This window comes from Pantherophis guttatus, chromosome 9 (genome assembly GCF_059756535.1).
Source record: "Pantherophis guttatus breed Tessera chromosome 9, ASM5975653v1, whole genome shotgun sequence".
Lineage (NCBI taxonomy): Eukaryota > Metazoa > Chordata > Lepidosauria > Squamata > Colubridae > Pantherophis > Pantherophis guttatus.
Window position 1 is genome coordinate 5,012,268 of NC_142071.1, and position 27,751 is coordinate 5,040,018.

Below are 27,751 nucleotides of genomic sequence, written 5' to 3' on the forward strand. Positions count from 1 at the left end.
ATTCTCAGTCATCCAGGTCATGGTTGTCCCAAAGGTGCTTTTTTCAGGAGGCAACTGGACTTCCTTGTTTTTCCTTTTGAAGACGTTTCGCTTCTCATCCCAGAAGCTTCTTCAGCTCTGGCTGGATGGTGGGGAATGGAAGGATTGATACTCCTTGCAAGACGGCTGGTCATTTGCATCCTTTTAGAGAGCCATTGAGGTCACTTGCAGGTTTATCTATATCAGTGATGGCTAACCTTTTTGCTGTCGCGTGCCAAAAGCAGGGAGAGCGGGGGGGATTGCATGCGCGTCTGCCCACACCCATGATTCAATGTGCCCTATCCCCCCACGCATGCATGTGTGACCCCCCCGGCTTTTGGCACGTGATGGCCCTGTAGGCCCGGTAGGCCATTTTTTTGCCCTCCCCAGGCTCCAGAGGCTTTCTAGGAGCCTGGGGAGGGCAAAAACAGCCTTCCCCAACCCCCGGAGGCCCTCCGGAGGCCCAGAAACAGCCCGTTTCCCGACTTCCGGTCGGCCCAGAAGGCCTGAAAATCAGCTGGCCAGGGCACACATGCGTGCTGGACTGAGGTAAGGCAACGCTCGCGTGCCCACCGATATGACTCCGTGTGCCACTTGTGGCACCCGTGCCATAGGTTCGCCATCACGGATCTATATCCTCGGGGTCACCTGAGTAGTGCAAATGGGTGTGGAGCCTTCTTGAAACTGCCGAAAGGGCTGTATTGTAGACTGGAGATAGTTGGTGTCACATCCCTTCCCTTCTGTTGAGGGAGGGCTGTTCAATTTTGACACCGGTGGCCTCTTTGGCCCCTCTTTCAAACCAGCTATCCTCTCTGTCCAAAATATGGACTTTGCTGTCTTCAAAAGAGTGGCCTTTGTCTTTTAAATGCAGCTGGACTGCCGAATCTTATCCTGATGGGCTTGTTCTCCTGTAGGAGAACTCATTGTTGGCGTTTGACAAGCCTCCTAAGGAGAAACCTTCCCAAAACAACCACAAGGCTTCTGTTCTTACTGTCAGCTGTGCTCATCTCTGGCAAACAACTGTCTTACTTGTTCGGTTTAAGCCAGCTGAAAAACGGGATGGAGTGTTGCTTCACACGGTTTAAGCTGGATTAAGGTTTAATTAATGCCTGCAAGAGCACTTGATTGCAATTAGTAGATGGGTGTAACCGCCCTGAGATGCAGATCTTTGCTCCTCCCTTACCGCCTTCCCTCCTAAGACTTTCATCATCATCATCATCGTCATTCTCATAAAAGACCTTCCTATGTAAGTAGGCCTGGCTTGTTAACAGGGACGTAGATGGAGGATTGGTCTGGTTCAGGGGTGCGCAAATGTGGCCCTTTTACAACCTGTGGACTTCAACTCCCAGAATTCCCGAGACAACCAAGCTGCCAAGCTGTCTCAGGAATTCTGGGAGTTGAAGTCCACAGGTTGCAAAAGGGCCACATTTGCCCACCCTTGGTCTGGTTTAAGAACATGGTGCATTTCTGCCAAGGGTTTCAGTGCTTTTTCTCCAGCGTTTGGCTACCTTATATACTGGGAGAGGTGGCTTGCTCTTCAAGAACAAACTCTGGATCTGAAGATACCGTGTTTCCCCGAAAATAAGACCCTGTCTTATATTTTTTTGAACCCCGAAATAAGTGCTTGGCCTTATTTTCAGGGAGGTCTTATTATTTTGGGGCACATGGAGCAAGACGGGACTCCTCTTGCCGTCTGATTTCCAGCTCTGTCTTCCTAACCCTAACCAGAGGAAATGGTGGGGACCTGCTGTGCATGCGGTTAAATATTTTCGGGGAGGTCTTATTTTCGGAGAGGTCTTATTTTGGGGCGTGTGGAGCAAGACGGGGTCCTCTTGCCGTCTTACGTGATTTCCAGCTCTGTCTCCCTAACCCTAACCAGAGGAAATGGAGGGGACCAGCTGTGCATGCGTTTAAATATTTTTGGGAAGGGATTATTTTCGGGGAGGGCTTATTTTCAGGGGGGCTTATTTTAGTGCATGCTCTCAAAAGCCCGATTGGGCTTATTTTCAGGGGATGTCTTATTTTCGGGGAAACACGGTACATAAACAATTTTGAAAGGGTCTTGATGTAAAAACTACCTGTATTTTCTGGACCTGCTTCTAACTGGCGCATTGAAATCTCACAAAAGGTGCTTTTTTTGTCCCAAAAGCAACTGAACTTTCCTGGTATTTTTCCTTTGAAAGCATTTCGTTTGAGAAGCGTTTTCAAAGGAAATAACCGAGAAAGTCCAGCTGCCTTTTTGGGGAGGGCGGGGTGGGGTGGGGGCACTTTTGGGACAGCCATGACCTGGATGATTGAGAATCTCCATAAACGGGCATTGGAGTAGTTCATGGAAATAGTCGTGGGTTCACAGTCTTTCTCTAAGGCAGGGGTGTCAAACTCGATTCCATTGAGGGCTGCATCGGGGTTGTGTTTGACCTCGGGGCGGGGGGCAAGGGAGGCGTGGCAAGCTCGATGTCACTCGTGTCAGGGGCGCCTTGGCGGCTCGAGCGCTCTGCCAGCAAAAACGGGCTTCTGAGCTCTGTTTTTGGCTGCAATAGCTTCCTGCAACCCTCCGCCAGTGGTCCTCCCCAGCTCCGTTTCTGCTGGCAGAGGCACCGCGAGCCGGTCCTTTGCTGTTTCCAGGGCGGCCCTGTGGGCCAGATCTAAGCACCCCGTGGGCCAGATCCAGGCCTTGAGTTTGACGCCCATGCTCTAAGGCAGTGATGGCTAACCTTTTTGCCAAAAGTGCGGGGCCTTTTTGCCCCGCGTGCCAAAAGCGGGGAGAGTGGGGGGGTCGCGCGCGTGTGTCCGCACCCATAATTCAGTATGCCCCCCCTTCACACATATGCATACAACACCCCCACGCTTCCCAGGCTTTTGGCATGGCATGGTGGGCCCGGTAGGCCTGTTTTTCACCCTCCCCAGGCTCCAGCGGCTTTCTTGGAGCCTGGGAAGGGCGAAAACGGCCTTCCCCACTCTCCCCGGAGGCTCTCCGGAGGCTGGAAACAACCTGTTTCCTGACTTACGGTGGGCCCAGAAGGCCCAAAAATCAGCTGGCTGGCACGCGCATGCACTCTGGAGCTGAGCTAGAAAAACACTCGCGTGCCCACCAATATGGTTCCACATGCCACCTGTGGCACGCGTGCCATAGGTTCGCCATCACGGCTCTAAGGGATAAACTATAAGGTTACATATCATTTTCTGACATTTCATAAGGATGCAAAGTGGTGTTTCTTAAAAATCTCAGCAGTTTTAAGAGGCGTGGACATCAACTCCCCAAATTCTCCAGCCACCATGACTGGGAGTTGAAGTCCAGACGTCTTCATGTTGCTAAGAGTGAATGGCACTGCTCTAAAGCAGCTTTGCTGGCTGAGGAATTCGGGGAGTTGAAGTCCAAAAGTCTTAGAGTTGCCAAGGTTGGAGACCCCTCCTCTAGAGTATCTCACAATTAGAAAGTGAAGAGTTAGTAGTAGTTGCTGTATTTTTCTTGCATTAAGCATCTGGCAGCTTAATCCTGTGCAAAAAAAATAAAAATCAAAATCAACCACCAGGAGCCAAAAGGCTAAAATCTGGTTCCGTTCCCTGCAGAAACGCGAGCCAGTTCTTCATTTGCCAATATGAAAGGAAAATAACAGAAAATAATGGCTTCCTACCTACTTTAGGAGTCTATGGGTAATGCCTCTCCATTCCCAGAGGTAATAACTTCCTGTCACCGAAAAAAATTAATTCTAAGCCAGACGTGTAATTTGCTTTCCTGATATTGTAGGCTTAGTATCTATAACAAAAGTGACCTGGCCTGTTTCAAAAAGTCGTTTAGATTCGCTGGAAGAACTCTTCTGTTCTGGTGATTGGTCTTCCTTTCGAAGCTGCCCCTTCCTTGCTATTTTCCTGGGTGAATTCCAACACTAAATTGCTCTACCAGAGGTTATTATTATTTCCTCTTCTTCTTCTTGTTCTTGTTCTTCTTCTTGTTCTTCTTCTTGTTCTTGTTCTTGTTCTTGTTCTTCTTCTTGTTCTTCTTCTTCTTCTTCTTCTTCTTCTTCTTCTTCTTCTTCTCCTTCTCCTTCTCCTTCTCCTTCTCCTTCTCCTTCTCCTCCTTCTCCTCCTTCTCCTCCTCCTCCTCCTCCTCCTCCTCCTCCTCCTCCTCCTCCTCCTCCTCCTCCTCCTCCTTCTCCTTCTTCTTCTTCTTCTTCTCCTCCTCCTCCTCCTTCTTTTTCTTCTTCTTCTTCTTCTTCTTCTTCTTCTTCTTCTTCTTCTTCTTCTTCTTCTTCTTCTTCTTCTTCTTCTTCTTCTTCTTCTCCTTCTCCTTCTCCTCCTCCTCCTTCTCCTTCTCCTTCTTCTCCTCCTCCTCCTCCTTCTTTTTCTTCTTCTTCTCCTTCTCCTTCTCCTTCTCCTTCTCCTTTTCCTTCTCCTTCTCCTTCTCCTTCTCCTTCTCCTCCTCCTCCTCCTCCTCCTCCTCCTCCTCCTCCTCCTCCTCCTCCTCTGTGTACTATTGTCGTCGTCCTCCTCCTCCTCCTCCTCCTCCTCCTCTGTGTATTATTGTCCAGAAATGGGACATCTGTCAATCAAAATCACTCCATCTGCATAGCATGAAACCAAGTCAAAGTGTCTTTGTTCCAGGGCCTTCGTTCTTCCCATAGAAATATTTACTTCTTGCTGTTTAAGACCATTGGTTTCGGGTGTGTGTGTGTTTTTGAAGGAGCATTGCAACCATGTGCTTGGAAATTTTTATATAGCTGTCATGCCTCCAAGGAGGGAATTGGAAGCCAGTTGATTCACCCCAGCAGAGCTGGCAGCAGAGTCAGACAGTGAGGAGGTTGGGGAGGAATTTGGGCCAGTCCTGGGGGCTGGGGAAAACTCAGATGAGGGCTCTGCATCAGAGGCAGAGAGGGGGCCAAAGCCATCTGGTAGTTATGTGCAGCCTCCAGAGTCTGACAGCAGCAAGGCAGAAGAACAGCGGGAGCCTGTTCCCAGTGTGCGCATGCGCAGAGCTGCCAGAAGACAAGAACAATTAAGAAAACAGGGTCGACTTGGGAGTAAGGCTTGGAGATGATTGGCCCCTCCCATAAGACATAAAAGAAGAGCGAACGAGACGTGAGCTTTGGCAGGAAGCAATTAGTTCATCTGGCCGATTCAAGATTTGAAACTTCTGTTTGTGACTCTGTGCCAAGTTTGGCCTTGCCCTGCGTCTGGAAATTAGCTCTTTGGCAGCGTTCCCCGTGAGATAAGGTGGGTGTTGATAACCTTCCTCTGAAAGACTGTTTATCAAGCCTTGCAGGACTTTAAATGAAGGTAATTTACAGTCCGATAAGTAAAAAAAAGAGGTTTTGCGGGACTAAGACTTTGCTTCATGCTTTCTAAGGAAGCCTAGGTCATCAGAACACATTGGTGTCTTGCTTTTTAAGTTTTTGGTATTTTCTTGTCCTGAAAATACAAGGCTAACCTTGTGGGTTCCATTTTCCGTTTTCCACTCAAGTGGAGAAGCACTTAAAAAAACAAAACTGTTTCAAAGCGCCAGTTGCAGCCTGAGCACGGGGGAAACCTGCGAGGAGGAGCGTATAGCTTCTGCGGGGCGAGAAGGAGGCCGTTACTCTTTCTGTCACTTGCTCTACAAGTATCTAATAGCAGTGCACACTAATTTGAGTTTCCTGGAGTTATGGAATAAGTGCATTTAAAAAGCAAATGTTCAACCTGGATTAATTCTGTAGCTTTTCTACCTCCAGTAGGCAAAGTTAAAAGCTCTTTTTCAGAAAGGAAAAAAAAAAAAGGCAGCAGGAATCGAGATGAAAAAAAAAAAAGGTGGAGACAAGGAGAGATTTTAAGCACCACAACGGTGGGTTTTTTTTTTTTTGTATGCTTCCACAATGGCTGCTGTGTTTACTCTGGCAATAAAGCTGAAAATGCACACTGTGAATGTAGCTGTATTATATAAAGGCCTGTTCATGTAGCTCATTAATCAATAATTGGTTTTCATATTCTGTGGCTTGGGCTTTATCCGAGAGACCAGCTGGCAAGTTCTTATATAAACTGGAATGAATACTTGGCGTTAATTTTAAGATCAGGGGTGTATGTATATGGACAACTAGCATGCAGACACACTCATGCAACACTTTTTTCAAAGAATAGCATCTGGAATTCTTAAATTTGTTTTGATCTGCGTCGTTTTCTTTCCCCACTTCTGTGTATTCCCAAATATATATATACCAACAGATTAGTTGGAAGGGACCTTGTAGGTCATCTAGTCCAACCCCCCGCCCAAACAGGAGACCCTACACAGATGGCAGTCCAGTCTCGTCTTGAAAGTCTCAAGTGATGACGCTCCCACAACTTCTGAAGGCAACTTCTGTTCCATGGGTTGATTGTTCTCACTGTCAGAAAAATTCTCCTTATTTCCAGGTTGAATCTCTCCTTGATCAGTTATTCCTTGTCTGGCCTTCAGGTGCCTTGGAAAATAGCTTGACCCCCTTCCTCCTCTCTGCGGCAGCCCCTCAAATATTAGAACTCTGTTGTCCTGTCTCCCCCGGTCCTTCTCTTCACTAGACTAGCCATGCCCAGTTCCTGCAACCATTGCATCTGCCCATGAATTCTCAATGAGTCTCCCCCATGGGGTTATCGGCTTGTTAGGACCTGAAGGTAAATATTTCTTCGCTCTTACCTTGGTATTTTTGGCTAGAAAACAAAGGAGATGGAATATTTAGCCTGCAAAGTTCGTGGAGTGGCCCTTTCTTGATGAATCAGCTATCGCATCCTTGAGCCCTATCAGATTATATCGCATCCTGGACATAAACTGTTTCAACTCCTACCCTCAAAACGACGCTATAGAGCACTGCACATCAGAACAACTAGACACAAGGAGAGTTTTTTCCCGAACGCCATCACTCTGCTAAACAAGTAATTCCCTCAACACTGTCAAACTAGTTAGTAAGTCTACACTACTATTAATCATCTCATCGTTCCTATCACCCATCTCCTCCCACTTATGACTATATGACTGTAATCTTGTTGCTGGTAGCCTTAAGATTTATATTGACTGTTTCCCTATGACGGGTGTCAGCAACCTTAAACACTCAAAGAGCCACAAAGTCCTAACTGGAAGTACTCCGTTCAATTCTGGAGCCGACCGGAAGTCTGGTTCCCCCATGTCTCCTAGCGAGGCGTCCTTTTTCTTCTACCTGTCCTAACTGAAAGCCCTATCAATTATGGAGCCGACTGGCGACAAGGAGCCAAAGCAGAGGGATGAAAGAGCCACATGCGGCTCCAGAGCTGCAGGTTGCTGACCCCTGCCCTAAGACTATCATTAAGTGTTGTACCTCATGATTCTTGATGAACATCTTTTCTTTCATGTACTCCGAGAGCATATGCACCAAGACAAATTCCTTGTGTGTCCAATCACAATTGGCCAATAAAGAATTCTGTTCTGTTCTGTTCTATTCTATTCTATTCTATTCTATTCTATTCTATTCTATTCTATTCTATTCTATTCTATTCTATTCCCTTTTTAAAAAAAAAAAAAATCCATCATTTCATATTCTGTTCAGATAATGCTTGAGACCAAATAAGAATCCTCTATATTATCACCCAGAAGGAAATCCCAGATAATTTAGTGTCTCTTTACTTCTAAAGATGCTCATGTGAGTTCAAGGTTACAAAACTTGAAATAGGAGTTAAGCAGTTGTAAAAGCAGAGACATCACCCTGCCAACAAAAGTGTGTATAGTTAAGGCTGTGGTTTTCGCAGTTGCAATGTATGGCTGTGAAAGTTGGACCATAAGGAAGGCTGAGCGCCAAAGGATTTTTTTTTTAAGAATTTTTTTTATTTTTTAAGACAAACATTTAATACATTAATCTTCCCTTACGCCTCAGTGTTATCTTCTAGGCTTCTTTTCCATCTTCCATGAGTTTCTTCTATCTTCACATTCATCCAAACTATTCTAACATTTCATTTCTAAATCAATATTATAGTCATCATTTGTACACAATTATAGTATCAATCATTTATATCTCTTTGACCAACCAACTATAAAAATAATTCCATGTTTTAAAGTATTCTGATTCCTCCTTATCTTTTAATCATCAAAGTTAATCTATTCATTTCTGCACAGTCTAAAAATTTTTTTACTACTTCTTCTTCCAAAGGTATTTTCTCTGATTTCCAATTTTGAGCATACACAATTCTTGCAGCTGTTATTACTTGTATAATCAAATATACATTTTCCTTACTATTTTTTTCTGGAAAGATACCCAGTAGGAACAACTCTGGTTTAAATTCAATACGTTGTTCTATTTAAACCAGAGTTGTTCCTACCGAGCATCAAAGAATTGAGGCCTTTGAACTCTGGTGCTGGAGAAGACCATGAGAAATCGCTTCTTTTGTGTTGCCAACACAATACCGAGCCCTTGCGTTGAATCTGATTTGGGGTGTCCTTATCTTGGCGTGGATCTGTCCCTAGTCATTTATAATATATGACATTCAAGATGGACTCGGAGTTGTGATCAAACATCTAACATTAAAGTAATATTAGGCATTTAATCAGCCTTTGAACTCTGGTGCTGGAGAAGACTCCTGCGAGTCCCTTGGACTGCAAGGCGATCCAATCGGTCAGTCCTAGAGGAGATCAACCCTGACTGCTCTTTAGAAGGCCAGATCCTGAAGAGGAAACTCAAATACTTTGGCCACCTAATGAGAAGGAAGGACTCACTGGAGAAGAGCCTAATGCTGGGAACAATTGAGGGCAAAAGAAGAAGGTTACGACAGAGAAGGAGATGGCTGGATGGAGTCACTGAAGCAGTTGGTGTGAGCTTAAATGGACTCCAGAGGATGGTAGAGGACAGGAAGGCCTGGAGGAACGTTGTCCATGGGGTCGCGATGGATTGGACACGAATTCATGACTAACAACAACAACAAAGCAATACAATTATGTTCAAATGTACATGTTCACATAAAATGTACACTGAGAGCATATGCACCAAGACAAATTCCTTGTGTGTCCAATCACACTTGGCCAATAAAAAATTCCTATTCTATTCTATTCTATTCTATTCTATTCTATTCTATTCTATTCTATTCTATTCTATTCTATTCTATTCTATTCTATCCTATCCTATCCTATCCTATCCTATCCTATCCTATCCTATCCTATCCTATCCTATCCTATCCTAAAGCCATTATACTACGTTGGTTAAAGGAGCTCCAGTACTCTAATACAAAGGTTTTAGAAAGCAAAGTGGAGGTCCAGCTATTATCCCCTTTTCATCATATTATGGCATCTACCTAGCTAGACCAATTCTAGGTCTAGGTATATTGGGGATAAAAGGAGAGATTGGAAACTCTGTACAGCTCTGGTCATATCCAGCCCCCTAAATACTTTTTAAAAAAGAGGAATGAAATAGAGCAAAACGGGCCTTCTAGTTTTCTATTCTTTGCTCAGGATGCCACAAGTTGAAGCTAGGCAGCCTCTCTTCTTTCCCCTACGGAAAAGTGAAATAAAGTCACCCACCGTCGTTCGTAATGGGTGGGGGGAAAAAAATGTGGGTCATCATTTCACTTTCTTTGTTTCCAAACAGAGACGGTTAAAAGTTCCTCCCCTACTACCCGGTTTTTGAACAGGGTTATTTTTGTAGAAAAGTCAGCTAAAACAGCCCTGCAGATTTCTGCTTGCCCACATGTCCAGAATGAGTAATTTTCTTTTGAGGGTTGAATACAATATCATTAAGGCCTCCTTTTCCCCCACCTCCCTTTAATGACCAATTTGCAATAATTGGCTGCTTATTCAAATAATGTTTGAATAGCCCATAAAAGAAGAGGAGCCGCCCTGACCCCAACAAGCTGGTATAACAATTAACACAATGGATTAACCTGAAATAACAAGTTAAATAACAGATTATCCCACAATGGCTGGTTTAGGAATCTCCTTTGCTTGGAACCCCATCTCTTCCCCTCTCCCCCCCCTCCAACTTTCATATCTAAAATCCTGTCCCCCCCCCTTTTTTTTTTACATACAGCGTGTCAGATATCTTCTTTTATTAAGATATTTCTATACCATCTGACAGATATTTTTTTTTCCCCTCTCCAGATGGCATCCAGCATATTTTACCCCATTAAAAATGCAAACACATAAAACAATGCAAAGTTAAAATATAGTAAAACATAGAAAATTGCCTAAACTGGCGGCAGTGAGCAAGTAAGTCTGCTTCCATGAGCTGTCAAATGTCACGATAAATAAATCTCTTTATCGGATGATAGATCATCAGCATTTTTTTTTTCCTGGAGGCTGGTGGAAGAGATTTTGGAAAGATTTCTACTTTATCTCTCTTTTTTATTTATTTATTTATTTTGTCAAGCATGTATTGGATAACAGATATAAGTATAAACATGATTGTGAGTATGTGAGATGGATACGAATAAAAGGGGACAGTAGGACAAGGACGGTAGGCATACCCCTTACAGACCTCTTAGGAATGGGGTGAGGTCAACAGTAGACAGTCTTAAGGTTAAAGTTTTGTGGGTTTGGGCAGGGGTGAAATGTAAAATGTGTTACTACCGGTTCTGTGGGTGTAGCTTGGTGGAGTGGGGGGGTTTTAAAGTGACTGGGTAGGCGTGGCCGACTTTTTTTTTTTTTTTTACTTTTCAAAGCATTTTTTTCTAATGCTTTGAAAAGTCTCTGCCGATCAGGCAACTCAGCTGGGATCGTCAGAGATTTTTCAAAGCATTTTTTTTAAACCACCTCTTCGGCCAAGAGGTTGCAGAAAAAAATGCTTTGAAAAGCCTCTGAGGATCCCAGCTGAGCTGCGCGATCACCAGAGGCTTTTTTTTTTAACTTTTAAAAGCATTTTTTCGTCGGAAGAGGTTGTAGAAAAAAATGCTTTTAAAAGTAAAAAAAAAGCCTCTGATGATTGTGCGACTCAGTTGAGCATGCTGGAGTGGGGGGGGGGGGTGCAGGGATTTTTGCTACCGGTTCTCCGAACCACCCGCCGCCAATGCTACTGGATCGAGCGATCCGGTCCGAACCGGGAGCATTTTACCCCTGTTTGAAAAGCCTCTGAGGATTCCAGCTGAGCTGCGCGATCACCGGAGGCTTTTTTTTTTTTTAACTTTTAAAAGCATTTTTTTGTCGGAAGAGGTTGTAGAAAAAATGCTTTTAAAAGTTAAAAAAAAAAAGCCTCTGATGATCTTGTGACTCAGCTGAGCATGCTGGGGGGGCACAGGGATTTTTGCTACCAGTTCTCCGAACTACCTGCCACGATCGCTACCGGATCAGGCGATCCGGTCCAAACTGGGAGCATTTCACCCCTGGGTTTGGAGAAGAAACCACAGAGTCAGGTAGTGCATTCCAGGCACTGACCACTCTGGTGCTGAAGTCGTATTTTCTGCAATCGAGTTTGGAGCGGTTTACCTTCAGTTTGTATCTGTGGTGTGCTCGTGTATTGTTGCGGTTGAAGCTGAAGTGGTCATTGACAGGTAGGACATTGTGGCAGATAATTTTATGAGCTACTCTTAGGTCAGACCGAAGACGGTGTAGTTCTAAATTGTCTTAAGCCCAAAATTTCAATACTGGTGGCATAAGGTATTTTGTTGCGAGCAGAGGAGTGGAGGACTCTTCTCGTGAAATATCTCTGGACTCGCCCAATTGTATTAATGTCCTATATGCAGTGCGGGTCTCTTAACATTTATTACCTCTCTTAACATTTTTTACATGGTTTTTTTTTAATGTCAATAATGAGCTTGCATTGTTAGTATGGATCTCTTTATAAGAGAGGGGTAGGGAAGGACTTAAAAGTTTGCAGAAGCCTTTAGCAAAATCCTCAGAAATAGAAATTCACTTCTTCGAAGTGAATTAGGGTTAGGACTGAGCATGTCCATTGGCCAGGAAAAAAAAAAAAAGGTAATGGGCTTTTTTGGGGATGAGGGGAGAGAATTGAGGGACGACTAAGAAGAACATCAGTGATTGGATACCTAAACAGGAACTCTTGTTCTACGGCCAACTTGTCCATTGGCAAATTATTGCTGCCTGATTGCGGCCTTTCAGCTGACTTTCCTTCTCCAAACAGCCTAGGTGGTAAGAGAATTTAGATTGGCACTTCTGTCAGAATTAGCAGTTTGTGGCCTACTTCAATAATTATTTCCTCTGGTGCTTTCTCTGGTTGCTATATAAGGACGAGGAGTAGGATGGGATGGCTTATGCAGTTTCCATGGACACCACGAAGCACAGCGGCGAGAAACCCAGAAGGAGTGGGGAATCTGATTTCCACCATCTTCAGGTTTCCACTTGCTGCCCCAAAATAGTCAAAAAAAAAAAAAGTGGGGAGGGGGTTTGGACTTTACTTTGCTACCCCCCCCCCGTGAAACAAGTGAACTTTGCAGACATGTATCACCCACCAACAAGATTTATGATAGGAGGAAGAGGGGCTGGGTGACATGCAAAAATTCAGATAATTTTCCAAAGCTTTTTTGGCTTTTTGTTATATGGCAAAGCTCTTGATAAAAAGAGAAGGAAGGCTTAACTTTGTGTATCCTTTTAGCTTTGAACTCTGTGGTGAGGGATGCCCCCACGCCAGCCTTGTATTCCTGGCCTCACCTGCCAAATTCAAGGAATTCTCGCTCTGTCCGGCCAGCCAACGGACCGACAGGAATGAGGAAGGAGAAGAGCTGCGTAAAATTCCCTTTCATCGCCCAGAACTCCCTTTGAACCGGCCTATATCATTGTCGTGTATCTTAGTCAGGCTGGAGTAAGGGCAACAACATGTGTACGGCAGGCATGGGCATTTCGTTTTCCCGAGAGGAAACTGGGACCGTTATGGAGGGCAGCCAAACCAAGAGGCCGAGCTTAATTCTGTTCAGTTGCATGAGTGGCGTCCACTTTATTTACATTTAATTTCTAATTTTTGATTAACTTCGCACAGGTCGGACATGGGACAGCCAAAGGTCCAGATGTGGCTTGGGGGCAATAAAATGCCTAGGTCTGGTGTAGTGTAACACGGGGTCCCCGACCTCTGGGCCGTGGCCCATTACCAGGCTGTGGCCCGTGAGCGTACGTGCGTGTAGCTTCATTTGCATGTGTCACCATTCCAAGTAATGCACCCATAGAAAGCAGAACTCCGCGGCAGGCAATTTCCTCAAAGAACAATTCATTGGGTGCATCATATTGGCACAACTGGTAAAAGCCGACTCTGAAAGTTCCCACGGCTTTCACCTAATTAAAAAAGTAAAAAAGTTTCTTCTTTTCCGCCCAAGTCACTGGTCACGCTATCCAATCAAGGTGCTGGCCGGTTGCTTGGTTACTTCACTCCTCCCCTGGCCAAGCTACCTGTCGGAATGTCCTTGGTTCCCATAGGAAAACCTTCTTGTTTTGGCTACAACCCCCCCCCCCCAGCTATTTTCCACCCCCCACCCCCTTCCTGCCCTTTTGTCTGCTTTGTGGCAACCCGGAAGCCTCCCAAGATGGCCCCAGCCGGGTTTATTTATTTATTATTTATTTATTGGTTCGATTTATATGCCGCCCCCAGCAACATCTTCCCCACCCTGAGGAAAAAAAAGCATATTAACAGTAGCATTATTTATTTTTTTTCATTCTTCCCTAGCAACTGGTACTGAGGAGTATAACTGCTCTGAAAAAATAGAGGCTTCAAGTTTTTGTTTCTCAATTTCATTAGGCATCTTGAATATTCATAGCATAGAAAGAGGGTGTAAAAATCAAAGAAATAGATTAAATCCTTAGAGCCCATGGGACGTCTAGTTTCCTCTTTCCTAAAACGATTTCTCTTCGTTGTCATCCCCCCCCCACTACGTGTACAGTACAGGTAAGGCCCCCCCACATGTACGACCATAAACAAGCCCAATATTTCGGCTGCTTAGTGAAACATTCGTTAAGTGGATCCGCCCCATTTTAAGATCTTTCTTGCCACCGTGGTTAAGTTAAGTTTCTGCGACTGTTAAGTTAACAACACCGTTGTTAAGGGAATCGGGCTTCCTCGTTGACTTTGCTGATAAGGGGATTATGTGACCCCATGACCCCGGGGATGGTGCAGCGGTCATAAGTGTGAGAAAAACGGTCATAAGTCGCTTTTTTCAATGTCATGGTCACTAAGTGAACTGTCATAAGTCGGGGACCACCTGTAAATGGGAATATATCAGGGGTGCTATTCAGCAGGTTCTGACAGGTTTCTGGAGAACCGGCAGCGGAAATTTTGAGTAGTTCAGAGAACCGGCAAATACCACCACTGGCTGGCCCCAGAGTGGGATGGGAATGGAGATTTTGCAATATCCTTCCCCCAGGAATGGGGATTTTGCAGTACCCTTCCCCTGCCATGCCCACCAAGCCACGCCCACAGAACTGGTAGTAAAAAAAAATTGAATTCCACCACTGGAATAGATAGATGGTGGATGGATAGATGGATGGATGGATGGATGGATGGATGGATGGATGGATGGATGGATGGATGGATAGGCAGGCAGGCAGACAGGCAGGCAGGCAGATAGACTGCAGATTATAGATAGATTATAGATAGATTGTCTATCTAATCGATCTATATCTATATCTAATTGATCTATCATCTCTATATCTATCATCTATATCTAATTGATCTATCATCTCTATATCTATCTATCATCTATCATCTCTATCTATCTCTATCTATCATCTCTATCTATCTATCTATCTATCTATCTATCTATCTATCTATCTATCTATCTATCTATCTATCTAGGCAGGCCATACTTTGCAAAATGCATTTGCCCGAGTGAAGCACTTTTCCCAACCCTTTAAAGGAGCCGCTTCCTTTGGAAGGCTGCTATAGCTGCTTTCAAAGGCTGTTCTTGGCTATCGGTATGCATGGGAACATAGCAGCTTCACCTGCAGTCCTGGGTGGGCTTGGAAGGGTCCCTGGCATATCTATGCATTCAGTTCTGGGTGGGTTTCAGGGCATCTCCAGCAGGCTTCTGAAGGACACGGCTGCTTGCACACTCCGAGGACAATTGGTCCTGTGTGTTAGCTTGCTCACTCTCAAGCACCCCTTTTCAGTGTTTTGCACAGCTCGAGTTGGACACCTAACAAAATCCACCCTTTGAACTAGAGTTGTTCTCAGACATTTGGAAACTTGGACTGAATAGGAGCAACGCGTCAAATGCTTGCTCTTCTTTTCCCTTTTCCCATCATTTCTTAAAACAAAATACCGTATTTTTCGGACTATAAGATGCACTAGAGGAATCAGACGCACCAAGCGGTAAACAAGAAAAAAAAAAAGTTTTCGCCCTCCCCAGGCCCCAGGAGTACTCTGCAGGCCTCCCAAACCCTTTGCATGCCCTGTTTTTGGCGAAAAACGAGCCTGTTTTTGGCCTCCCACCCCCCACCACGCATCCCGTTTTTGTCCTCCCCAGGCCCCAGGAGCACTCTGCAGGCCTCCCAAACCCTTTGCATGCCCCTTTTTTGGTGAAAACGGGACGCATGGGGCGGGGTTTCGGGAGGCCAAAAATGGCTGTATTCGGTATATAAGACGCACCAACATTTCCACCCTCTTTAGGGGTGGAAAAAAGTGCATCTTATACTCCAAAAAGTACAATACCCTCTTTGTGAACTTAGCAGGCAGCAACAAGGTTGTCTTTGTTTTCAAAACATTCAGAAATGGTTAGGTGTTTTATCAATCTAATAACAGCAACAATAACAATTGGGAGTGCGGTAGCTACTTTATGCTGAATTAAACTATGGCTGTGTGTAATTTAGGACTGCTTCCAAGGTTAGATACAAGTGTTTTCAATATCAGCCTTGTTTATTTTCTTCCCAGTTTTAATCCTGTCCCTGCACTTGCTTTCTTCATAGACTTTTTTTTTTTAAAGCCAGCAATCTTGATGGCACTATTACTGAACATATCAATACAATTGATTTTTTTTTTAATGGGATGGGATGGGATGGGATGGGATAGAAGAATAGAATAGAATAGAATAGAATAGAATAGAATAGAATAGAATAGAATAGAATAGAATAGAATAGTGGAATGGATTAGAATAGGAGAGGAGAGGAGAGGAGAGAGAAGAGAAGAGAAGAGAAGAGAAGAGAAGAGAAGAGAAGAGAAAAGAGAGAAGAGAGAAGAGAGAAGAGAGAAGAGAAGAGAGAAGGGAAGAGAGGAGAGGGAGAGAAGGAAAGAGAGGGGGGGAGGAGAGGAGAGGCAAGAAAAGGAGAGGTGGAGAGAATGTAGAATAGAAATAGAATAGAATAGAATAGAATAGAATAGAATAGAATAGAATAGAATAGAATAGAATAGAATAGAATAGAATAGAATAGAATAGAATAGAATAGAACCACTTTTAAGATTAAAACCAAACTCTGTGAACGTAATTTCAATCGTTTTCTATCCTGAATTTAACTGTATGTAGTTCTGGCCTTCTGAAAGATAAGATAACTTTGATTGTCATTTTTTTTTACTGTAACTGCACTGCCCCATATTAAAAATGAAAACCGGTTGGTTAAGGTGCTGGACTTAGAAACCAGGACCTTGTGAGTTCTAGTCCTTCCTGAGGCATGAAAGCCGGCTGAGTGACTTTGGGCCAGTCCTTCTCCCAGCCCAACCCAAGTTGTGGTTATGCTCAGAATTGAGAAGCGCAAGCCTATTATTTATTGCACGCTTCCTTGAATTCTCAAATAAAGATGAATTTAAAAACAATAAGAATGTATTAATTCTCAGATAAATGCGGGATGCATTCCTGACGGGGTGGATTTGATTTAAATCGAGTTGATTTAAATCACGATTTAACTCATGATTTAAATCACTAGTAAAAAGGCTTGATTGAAATCCACTCGATTTAAATCATAATTTTTAAAGAGCAACTGTCATCTCTGCTACTCCTTTGACCCGCTGTTGACTCCCCGATAGTCCCAGTGTTGCAGAATATACAGCCTCCTGCTACATAACTTAAGCTCCATTTCATGCTGAATAAACTAAATTATTTATGTATCTTAAATAGAAAACTATCTTACGATAGATTTTTACCCCAAAAGTTTTTTATTAAAATAAATTCGATTTAAATAAAAAAAATCCGTTTAAAATCAAAAAAATCCGATTTAAATCAAAAAAATCATTGATTTTTATCCACCCTGATTCCTGATAAATACAAACGAAAAGTTTTCGTATGCCAGGTTTGCAAATTTTTTCTCTCTCTCCAAGATTGTGTTCGCGCTTCCAATTCCGATGCCTGCTTACGAACGGACTGTTGTGAAAAAGCGTTATCTGGGAGTCCCACGAGGTCTCCAGAACGATCTGTGCTCAGCCCTCAGCGCCCTCTTGAGGCAGATTAGGGATCACAGCCTCCGAAAAGCTCTTCTTTTAGATCAGACGAATAAAACATTGATAATGTTTTATTCAGTGATATTTGTTTTCTTTCTAGGAAGTCTACTTGGTGATAGCAAAGCCTCTGCCTGCCTTCCTTTACTTTTGCCTGTTTGCCAGCCTATTTTGTCAACTCTCTGAGAGCTGTATGCCACGAAATTTTCATTTTAATGTAGGCCGATGAGTGTACGTTCCAAGTGACAATAAAGTTACTCTAAGTTTAAGTCTAACTAACTGATGTCAAGTCATGTCATTGAACCTGCAAGTTTGTTTATTTATTTATTTAGAAATTTATATTGCTGCCCATTCCCACATGGCGACTCAAGGCGGCTTACAAGAATATCTATATCTATCTATCTCTCTCTCTCTCTCTCTCTCTCTCTCTCTCTCTCTCTCTCTCTCTCTGTATGTATGTATCTATCTATCTATCTATCTATCTATCTATCTATCTATCTATCTATCTATCTATCTATCTATGGACACGGTGGCTCAGTAGCTAAGACTCTGAGCTTGTTGATCGAAAGGTTGGCAGTTCGGCGGTTCAAATCCCTACTGCCACGTAACAGGGCGAGCTCCCATGACTTGTCCCAGCTTCTGCCAACCTAGCAGTTCGAAAGCAGGTAAAAAATGCAAATAGAAAAAATAGGGACCGCCTTTGGTGGGAAGGTAACAGCATTCTGTGCGCCTTTGGCATTGAGTCATGCCGGCCACATGACCACAGAGACGTCTTCGGACAGCACTGGCTCTTCAGCTTTGAAACAGAGATGAGCACCGCCCCCTAGAGTCAGGAACGACTAGCACATATGTGCGAGGGGAACCTTTACCTATATGTGTGTGTGTGTGTGTATAAACAATAACACTAATAAAAAAGAGAATCAATAAATTAATAAAATAACATCATAAAATAACCCCTCCATCCCACCCCAGCGACAACATATCACACAAGCCATTTAATGGGATCGATTCCATGCAGTGTTGTAGCCTGTAGCCAATTGACAAGAATGGGTAGGTCCAGTTACTGCTTAATTAGATCAACAGCATCCTTTATGCATGGCACTTAAGGCTTCAATTCTGATCCATGCAACTCTGGATTAGAAACCCAGTACGGTCTACTGGTTTCTAACCCAGAGTTGCATGGATCTAGTTTCAGTGCCACCATTGATCATAAAATACGGCACCTTTCTCCAGCCAGGTGCTTTCCAGACATGTTGAGACTATACAACACTCAATTTATATGAGCCTGGTGGCGCAGTGGACTAAGTGCTGTTAAAGTAGCACTTAGCTGCCAGCTGCCTGCAATTACTGCGAGTTCGAATCTCACCAGGCTCAAGGTTGACTCAGCCTTCCATCCTTTCGAGGTAGGTAAAATGAGGACCCAAATTGTGGGGGCAATAAGCTGATTTTGTATAAAAAAAGAACACCGCTTAGGGGGGGCCGAAAGCCCTACTAAGCAGGTATATACAAAAGTATGAAGGCTATTGCTTAACGCATTGTAAGCCGCCCTGAGTCTCCGGAGAAGGGCGGCATATAAATCGAACCAATAAATAAATAAAGAATAAAGAATTATCTGAGAATGGTTGGAATTCTGGTCTTAAGACATGTGCTAAAGTTTGATGTAGGATCTTCCAATGATAGCACAAGAGCAGATTCTTGAGTCTTTGGAAATTTATTGACATTGGGGCTTTTTTTTTTAAAAAAAAAAAATCTGTTAAATGTCTTTTGCTGAAACTTTTCACTGGGGCGCCAATGCCTTGGCTTTAGAAAGTGGCTCCAACGTTTTCCTTGAAAATAGCGTTGATTTAATTATTCTGTTAAACGCTCTGCTGCAATCTTCCTGCAGATGGAGAAGGTGCCGTTGAAAGAATCCTCCAGAACATTCTTCGTAGTTTCATAGATCGCCCTTTTATTTTCACTTCGTTTTGTTCCAAGTTCTTGGCTTTTTAATTTTTTTAAAAAAATCCTCTCTAAAATATCCGTTTTGAAGAAGAGAACTTTGTAACTTTGTATCCTACACACACACACACACACACACACACACACACACACACACACACACACACACATATATATATATATATATATATATATATATATATATATATATATATATATATACTTTCTTGCACTCTTAATTCACCTTTCCATTCATATACGGTATTGGGTGTCATAAAGAGAATGTGCTGGGTGATAGAGGATGGATGGGTTTCATTATCCCTTGGTTAATCGTTGAAGAAATTCTTGCCGTCTCAGGCTAAAATAGGAGCAATGCTATATAAACCCAGTCAGGCTACTCTAGAATTACTGACGTTCTGAAATACTAGCGTAATCTTCGATTTCATCTAAGCTTGCAAAAAATTGCTCAGCAACGGGCTTTTGCGAAGCTGTACGCTTGGTCTTGATCGGTATGAAGTGCTAAGGTCTAGGTCAAATGACTGCATCCCGCCAGAGAATGACCAATTAAATCACAGCTTTTTGCTACAGTTATTTCCATTCATTCGGCATGAATATGCATGTGTTCCGTGGGCTGCCTGTTCCAAAAGTTCCCATATTTGATTACATGCCTTTTGTTGTTGTTGTTAGTTGTGAGGTCGTGTCCAACTCATCGCAACCCCATGGACAACGTTCCTCCAGGCCTTCCTGTCCTCTACCATCCTCTGGAGTCCATTTAAACTCACGCCAACTGCTTCAGTGACTCCATCCAGCCACCTCCTTCTCTGCCGTCCCCTTCTTCTTCTGCCCTCCATCGTTCCCAGCATTAGGCTCTTCTCCAGGGAGTCCTTCCTTCTCATCAGGTGGCCAAAGTATTTGAGTTTCATCTTCAGGATCTGGCCTTCTAAAGAGCAGTCAGGGTTGATCTCCTCTAGGACTGACTAGTTTGATGGCCTTGCACTGTCTGTCTGTCTGTCTGTCTGTCTGTCTGTCTGTCTGTCTGTCTGTCTGTCTATCTATCTATCTATCTATCTATCTATCTATCTATCTATCTATCTATCTATCTATCTATTGTTGTTGTTAGTTGTGAAGTCCTGTCTGACCCATCGCGACCCCATGGACAACGTTCCTCCAGGCCTTCCTGTCCTCTACCATCCTCTGGAGTCCATTGAAGCGCACGCCGACTGCTTCAGGGACTCCATCCAGCCACCTCCTTCTCTGCTGTCCCCTTCGTCTTTTGCCCTCAATCGTTCCCAGCATTCGGCTCTTAAGTCAATCCAGACATGTATATTCACACATCACCTGATTTACTTATTTAAGAGAACATTGTTATGTGTGATGGGACCAATCTGGTACAATTTTCCAGCATGAAAACTGGTTTGCATTTTGTTGTTGTTAGTTGCGAAGTCGTGTCCGACCCATCAAGACCCCATGGACAACGTTCCTCCAGGGCTTCCTGTCCTCTGTCATTCTCTGGAGTCCATTTAAGCTCACGCCAACTGCTTCAGTGACTCCATCCAGCCACCTCGTTCTCTGCCGTCCCCTTCTTCTTTTGCCCTCCATCGTTCCCAGCATGAGGCTCTTCTCCAGGGAGTCCTTCCTTCTCATCAGGTGGCCGAAGTATTTGAGTTTCATCTTCAGGATCTGGCCTTCTGAGGAGCAGTCAGGGTTGATCTCCTCTAGGACTGACCAGTTGGATTGCCTTGCAGTCCAAGGGACTCGCAGGAGTCTTCTCCAGCACCAGAGTTCAAAGGCTGATTAAATGCCTAATCTTACTTTAATGTTAGATGTTTGATCACAACTCCGAGTCCATCTTGAATGTCATATATTATAAATGACAGATCCACGCCAAGATAAGGACACCCCAAATCAGATTCAACGCAAGGGCTCAGTATTGTGTTGGCAACACAAAAGAAGCGGTTTCTCATGGTCTTTTTCCAGATAACTTTCTTTTTTTTTAGTTTCCCACTCTGATCTTCAGAGCCCTTCTCTCATTCTAGTACTGCTGTAACTTGAATGGGTACACTTTGACCTGCCCATTAAGTTGCATTCATCAAATAGTTTGCAATTATAATGTAGGTGGCAGGCTCTTTTATTACTTTTCATCTAAATTTTAATTAGCATAACTGTTGAGGAGGTGTTTTTTTTTTGCTGCCTATGTTTTTTTTTTTAAAACATTTGGTTTTGTATGAATGGTACAATTTTATTTTTTTATCAGAAAGCATGCAAGTTTTATCAGAAAGCATGCAAGTAGCATGCAAGTAGAAAGCATTGCAACGCTGACACTTGGCTTGATATCATCTACGGTTAACGTGAATAAGCCAAGATCAGAAACTCTTATTTGTGGTTTTTTAAAAATTATTATTATTAATAATTGAATCCGTAGCTTTCTCTATTCTGTGTGCCAGGTATATTTCAAACCGAAAGCAACAAATGTAAGTTTTCTTTTCTTGCATAAAAGAATATTCACACGTGGATGATGAGATGCCAAAACTGGGCCTCTGACCTCAGTTATTGGGCAGAGGCCATATTGATGTCTTTTCTTTTTCTCAATCAATTATAAATTAAGCATACACACACATATAGCATCATCTTCTTCTTCTTTTAACGACCCCATAATCCCTTGCGGGGTTGAGTCTGGGCAATTGAATGGAGCTGAGTCTTTACTGGCCTGATGCCTTTCCTGTCGCCAGTGCGGAGTACTTTTTCCAGCAGATATATTCTCATTGTGCCCAGAGAGAGAAATAGCTGCCTCTACCTAGGATTGAACTCACAGCCTCCTGATTGTGAGGCGAGAGCTCCACCTCTAGGCCACCAAACCACGTATGTCTATGTGTATAAATATATCTCCAACCAGAAAAAGGCAGACACCATTGGATCACTAAAGCATAAGGATGAAAACAAAATATACAAAAAGGATGAAGGCTATTGCTTAGCGCATTGTAAGCCGCCCTGAGTCTCCGGAGAAGGGCGGCATATAAATCAAATTTAAAAAAAACCAAACACTGGATTTCATACTAGAATAGTAGTGCAAGATCAGAGGTGCGCGTGCGTTTTAAGAGCAATAATAAATGCCAATAGAAACTAAATGAGAAAAGATTTAGAGCCTTGGTGGCGCAGCGGGCTAAAGTGCTATTAAGTAGCACCAGCTGCCTGCAATTACTGTGAGTTCAAATCCCACCAGGCTCAAGGTTGACTCAGCCTTCCATCCTTTCGAGGTAGGTAAAATGAGGACCCGGATTGTGGGGGCAATAAGCTGACTTTGTATAAAAAAGAGCACCGCTTAGGGGGGACCGAAAGCCCTACTAAGCAGGTATATACAAAAGTATGCAGGCTATTGCTTAACGCATTGTAAGCCGCCCTGAGTCTCCGGAGAAGGGCGGCATATAAATCGAACCAATAAATAAACAATAAATAAATTAAAAATGAAAAAGAACAATTGAAAAGTATAAAGAAATAGCTTACGATCTTCTTCACAGCAGTTATAATAAGTACAGTTATATTTTAACCTCTCTCTCTCTCTTTCTCTCTCTAAAAGTTACATCATGACTCTCCTCTGGCTATAAACTAAGATCAGAGGCATTTGTTGATGTGCAGTCTAACCTGCTAGTTTCTTACTACTTTCCCACACTTCAAAGTATTTCAGCAGTGAGCCTGGCTCCAAATTATTGCATATATTAAAGCTCTTTCTTTCAACGTTGGGCACTTTCCATTACGAAATACCTTTAATCCTCTTTATCTTAATCTTCAGGGCTTTTTTGACCTGTCAAGGGCCCGTATAATACCTCCAACCTTCTCAGACGTTTTATTTTGCTCTATCTTTCACCCCAATCAGTCAGAAGACATAATCGCTTCCTTGCCGAAACATACCGTACTTGGAAGATACAACCAGAAGTATTTTTTTTAAAAAAAAAAAATTCTTGCATTCTCTTTAATTATCTTTTAATATCGTGGATCTCTGTCCTGTAACTTGGTGTCTTCCAAATGTCTTGGGGTTAAGTTTCCTGGAATTCTCTCTCAGACAGAATTTTGGGAGTTTGGGGAATTTTGGGAGTGATAATTCCAACATGTCTGAAGATTTCAGACTGGGGAAATTAGCTGTTTTTTCTCCCTCCCTCTTCTTCAGCGAAGAGGTGATAAAAATGCTTTCAAAAGGCTCTGACGATCCCAGCTGAGTTGCTTGATCGGCAGAGACTTTTTTTCTTTTAAATGCCTCCGACGATCAGGCAACTCAGCTTGGATCGTCAGAGGCATTTAAAAGAAAAAAAAGGGTTTTTTTTCTTTTAAAAGCCTTTGACGATTCCAGCTGAGTTGCCTGATCTTCAGTGGCTTTTTTTTTTTTTTTTTTTACTTTTAAAAGCATTTTTTCGGCCGAAGAGGTTGTAGAAAAAATGCTTTTAAAAGTTAAAAAAAAGCCTCTGATGATTGTGTGGCTCAGCTGGGCATAGGAGGGGGGGGGCAGGGATTTTTGCTACCGGTTCTCCGAACCACCTGCCTCCATCGCTACCGGATCGGGCGATCCGGTCCGAACCGGGAGCATTTCACCCCTGCCTCCCCTCTTCCTTTTGCCATAGATCTTTTCTAGATTTAGCTATTTTCTCATACCGCAGGATATTTCTATGGCTTATTATTCTACAGAATTCATTTATCACATCGGCAAGCAGATTTGCCTAAAACACGAAGACTTGGAAACATAATTTTTTTTAAAAAAAAAAAGCTGTCTCACATTCTGTAACACATACTTACCATAGTCATTTCATGGGGGAAGAATGTCAGAAAACAAACTGCTCTTGTAAGGTTTAATTAATTCCCTGTAAGAATAACTGTGGAACTACCTTAATTTCATGGCCCGTGTAAAAGAAAACTGGAAAGGATAAAAAAAAAAAAACCCCTTAGTATTTCTCGCGTCTAAAACCCCCCAAATTGTGTTGACGATGTCATTATATGCCAAACACTCGTCGTTAATGGAAGCCATGGAATTCATTGCTGTCGGGTGGGGGGGGGAGGAAAGCCAACAACCCTAGAAAGAGTTAAATGGACTAAAATTACATCAGCTTTCTTGCAGAACAATAAACAGGAAACGCAGCAAAAAATTAAATTTATACGTTTGTGACTAAGGCTGTTTGAGAGCTTCAGGCTCGGTTCGGAAGGGTCTGATTTTCAGCCCAGGTTTATTATTGGTGGCAAAATTATATACTTGGTTAGAAAACAATGGTGGAGACTTGGCAAAGCAGGAAAAAAATGACTCAAACCTTCATTTGTGACCCTTCTCTCTCTTCAGCCTCATTGGTCAGATTATATATATAGTGGTCACTGTTTCCTGTGGGGTGTAGTATTTGCGAAATGCGCCCAAAGTGTCCATGGCAGGTGGCTTCATGAGCAGACGGATCAAACGTCAAACGCATCATGTCAAATTTGGGCACCTGCTTGCTTGCCCAGGACAATTCTGGTTTTCCCTTTCAGAGCTGGTGTTAAGTACAGGTAGTCCTCGATTTGCGACTGCAATCGAGCCCAATTGCTAAGTAAGAACTAAGATTCTAAGATAAGGGGTCCACCTATTTTCCAAAGCACCCGAAGGCCAGACAAGGAATCATGGATGGAAACTGAAGAAGGAGAGATTCAACCTGGAAATAAGGAGGAATAAGGATGGTTGATGGTGAGAACCATCAACGCATGGAACAGAAGTTGCCTTCAGAAGTTCTGGGAGCTTCATCCCTGGAGGCTTTCAAGAAGAGACTGGACTGCCATCTGTCAGAAATGGTGTAAGGTCTTCTGCTTGGGCAGGGGGTTGGACTAGATCAGTGTTTCCCAAACTTGGCTATTTTAAGATGCATGGACTTCAATTCCCAGAATTCCCCAACCAGTATGCCTGGTTGAGGAATTCTGGGAGTTGAAGTCCATACATCTTCAAAGGGTCAAGTTTGGGAAACACTGGACTAGATGACCGACAAGGTCCCTTCCAACTCTGATAATCTGAATCTATCTAACATGATCAAAGTCCCAGAGACTAAAACATACGATGAACGGTTGCAGGAACTGGGCATGGCTAGTCTAGTGAAGAGAAGGACCAGGGGAGACAGGATAGCAGCGTTCCAATACTTGAGGGGCTCCTACAGAGAGGAGAAAGGGGGTCAAGCTATTTTCCAAAGCGCCAGAAGGCCAGACAAGGAACAATGGATGGAAACTGATCCAAGAAAGATTCAACCTGGAAATAAGGAGGAATTTTCTGACTGTGAGAGCAATCAACCCATGGAACAGAAGTTGCCTTCAGAAGTTGTGGGAGCTTCATCCCTGGAAGCTTTCAAGAAGAGACTGGACTGCCATCTGTCAGAAATGGTGTAAGGTCTTCTGCTTGGGCAGGGGGTTGGACTAGATCAGTGTTTCCCAAACTTGGCTATTTTAAGATGCATGGACTTCAATTCCCAGAATTCCCCAACCAGTATGCCTGGTTGAGGAATTCTGGGAGTTGAAGTCCATACATCTTCAAAGGGTCAAGTTTGGGAAACACTGGACTAGATGACCGACAAGGTCCCTTCCAACTCTGATAATCTGAATCTATCTAACATGATCAAAGTCCCAGAGACTAAAACATACGATGAACGGTTGCAGGAACTGGGCATGGCTAGTCTAGTGAAGAGAAGGACCAGGGGAGACAGGATAGCAGCGTTCCAATACTTGAGGGGCTCCTACAGAGAGGAGAAAGGGGGTCAAGCTATTTTCCAAAGCGCCAGAAGGCCAGACAAGGAACAATGGATGGAAACTGATCCAAGAAAGATTCAACCTGGAAATAAGGAGGAATTTTCTGACTGTGAGAGCAATCAACCCATGGAACAGAAGTTGCCTTCAGAAGTTGTGGGAGCTTCATCCCTGGAAGCTTTCAAGAAGAGACTGGACTGCCCTCTGTCAGAAATGGTGTAGGGTCTCCTGCTTGGATGGGGGGTTGGAGTAGATGACCTACAAGGTCCCTTCCAACTCTGATAATCTGTTAAATTTCTTAAGTGAGTTTTGCCTCATTTTATGACCTTCATTTGCCACTTTTGTTAAGCGAATCCCCGCAGTTGTTAAGTTAGTCACAGGGCTGTTAAGGCTCCCTCACTGACTTTGCTTATTAGAAGGTCACAAAAAATGGTCCCCGTGACCCCGGGACACTAAATATGAACCCAGTTGTCAAGCATTCGAATGTAAATCACCTGACCATGGGGGAATGCTGCAACGATCATAAATATGAAAAAAACCCGTCTTGTCAATTTTTTTTCAGTGCCGTTGTAACTTCGAATGTTCATTAAACGAACTGTTGTAAGTCAAGGACTACCTATAGAACGGTGTTCTACTGATAAAGGAGAATATTTGTTGCAATGAAGGGTCTTTGGTGCTCTCTCCCTCTTAACTTGGTTTTAGAAAAGGTGAGGAGTTAATCCACTATTCCTTCATCACGCTTTCATCCTCCTCCTCCAGTGAGGATGACAGAAGAGAAACTGAGGGCTCCTTGGTGCCCTCTGAACTTGGTTGATTTCTTGCTTGTTTCATTACCCAAACTAGCTAACATCATCAGTGCTAGAGCAAACCCCATTCCTTGCCAGCCCTGATGTTGTTACCTACTTTGGGTAATAAGGCAGCCGTGTGGTGGCGCAGAGGTTAGAATGCAGCATTGCAGGCATAGAAATAGAATAAAATAGAAATAGAAATAGAAATAGAATAGAATAGAAATTAGAATAGAATAGAATAGAAATTAGAATAGAATAGAACAAGAATAGAATAAAATAGAACAATGAATGGAATGGAATAGAATAGAATAGAATAGAATAGAATAGAATAGAATAGAATAGAATTATTATTATTATTATTATTATTATTATTATTATTATTATTATTATTATTTATTACTATTATTTATTGAATTTCTATACCGCCCTTCTCCCGAAGGACTCAGGGCAGTGAACAGAATAAGATTTCATATACATATAATATATATATATATATATTTATAAACAGTAAATAATAAATTGAGTCAACTTAGTGTATCTGCTAAGACCTTGGCATAGAATTAGCATAGAAATCTCCATTCGCACCCCACTCCAGGGGGAAGGATACTGCAAAATCCCCATTCCCACCTCACTCCAGGGGGGAAGGATACTGCAAAATCTCCATTCCCATCCCACTCCAGGGGGGAAGGATACTGCAAAATCCCCATTCCCACCCCACTCCAGGGGGAAAGGATACTGCAAAATCCCCATTCCCATCCCACTCCAGGGGGAAAGGATCCTGCAAAATCTCCATTCCCTCCCCACTCCAGGGGGAAAGGATACTGCAAAATCCCCATTCCCACCCCACTCCAGGGGGAAAGGATCCTGCAAAATCTCCATTCCTTCCCCACTCCAGGGGGGAAGGATCCTGCAAAATCCCCATTCCCTCCCCACTCCAGGGGGAAGGATACTGCAAAATCTCCATTCCCACCCCACTCCAGGGGGAAAGGATACTGCAAAATCCCCATTCCCACCCCACTCCAG

The 27,751-nt window shown here is 43.3% G+C and overlaps 1 protein-coding gene across 2 annotated transcripts in view; it reads left to right on the forward strand.

Annotated features, from left to right (window-relative positions):
• The window catches only part of BIN3 (bridging integrator 3), a 135,150-nt gene that overhangs the window by 16,588 nt on the left and 90,811 nt on the right, over nt 1-27,751 (forward strand). The gene's annotated exons all lie outside the window — the stretch shown is intronic.